Source organism: Anneissia japonica, unplaced genomic scaffold, assembly GCF_011630105.1.
Source record: "Anneissia japonica isolate Jap-2015-1 unplaced genomic scaffold, ASM1163010v1 scaffold62637_len1361_cov155, whole genome shotgun sequence".
Classification (NCBI taxonomy): Eukaryota; Metazoa; Echinodermata; class Crinoidea; order Comatulida; family Comatulidae; genus Anneissia; species Anneissia japonica.
In genome coordinates, this window is record NW_022716565.1 from 1 (window position 1) to 1,366 (window position 1,366).

Sequence of the window (1,366 nt, forward strand, 5' to 3'; positions counted from 1 at the left end):
TAAATATTTTTTTCCTTTGTAGAGGACAGGCTGTTCCTGAAAGTACTGCAATATCTGGGCAACCCGTGGCCAGGACGGAGCAAGCTCCTATTCCATGGCCTAATTCTAAAAATCAGTTTAATACTCGAAGCTACTCAATGAGCAGCGTTTCAGATATTAAGCTGTAAAGAACGGATATTACACATGATCTTAGCCAAAAGACCGAGAAGCGATGCTGAAATAACAGTACCAATGCTATTAATATAAAACAACAGAACGCTAGAATATTGGTGTTGGAAATGCTTTTTCTTTACTTCATATCGTAATAGAAATGTACTTAAATTACGTGTTGAAATATATGTAATAAAATATTTCGAAATCCTAACTCAAGAGTTTTGTAAGTTACTGCATGCACATATTTTCGTAGGATATTTTATTAATTTATCTATCCTAGGTAGCCTCTGTATCGGCTTCATCTCATATATTCATGTTTATGTAAAATAGTTTAAAATCTGCACTCTTGGGAAAAAAAATACTTTCACTATATATGTGATTTTATGTTACAAGAAAACGTACTGAGTTCGGCACGATAACAGGTCAGGTAAGATAACAAAAATCGCCCCTATGATATTATCCGATGCAAACTGTCATCCTAATAATAATTCTATCGTTTGTAAATATTTTTTCCTTTGTAAAGGATGGGCTATTCCTGAAAGTACTGGAATATCAGGGCAACCCGTGGCCAGGACGGAGCAAGATCCTATTCCATGGCCTAATTCTAAAAATCAGTTTAATATTCGAAACTACTCAATGAGCAGCGTTTCAAACATTAAGCTGAAAAGAACAGATATTACACATGATCTTAGCCAAAAGGCCAAAAAGCGATGCTGAAATAAAAATACCAATGCTATTAATATAAAACAACAGTACGCTAGAATATTGGTGTTGGAAATGCTCTTCACTTCATATCGTAATAGAAATGTACTTAAATTACGTGTTGAAATATATGTAATAAAATATTTCGAAATCATAACTCAAGAGTTTTGTAAGTTATTTTATGCACATATTTTCGTAGGATATTTTATTAATTTATCTATCCTAGGTAGCCTCTGTATCGGCTTCATCTCATATATTCATGTTTATGTAAAATAGTTTAAAATCTGCGCTCTTGGGAAAAATACTTTCACTATATATGTGATTTTATGTTACAAGACAACTTACGGTACTGAGTTCTTCGGTACGATAACAGGTCAGGTAAGATAACAAAAATCGCCCCTATGATATTACCTGACGCAAACTGTCATCCTAATAATAATTCTATTGTTTGTAAATATTTTTTCCTTTGTAAAGGATGGGCTATTCCTGAAAGTACTGGAATATCAGGGCA

At 33.3% G+C, this 1,366-nt stretch overlaps 2 non-coding genes across 2 annotated transcripts; both read right to left on the reverse strand.

The window, feature by feature from the left end:
* Positions 1 to 20: 20 nt before the first annotated feature.
* Positions 21 to 213, reverse strand: LOC117109766. The gene has a single exon (XR_004445591.1). It is a non-coding gene; the product is annotated as a U2 spliceosomal RNA (small nuclear RNA).
* Positions 214 to 672: 459 nt separating this feature from the next.
* LOC117109767 lies at positions 673 to 865 on the reverse strand. Its single transcript, XR_004445592.1, has one exon. It is a non-coding gene; the product is annotated as a U2 spliceosomal RNA (small nuclear RNA).
* Positions 866 to 1,366: the final 501 nt, after the last annotated feature.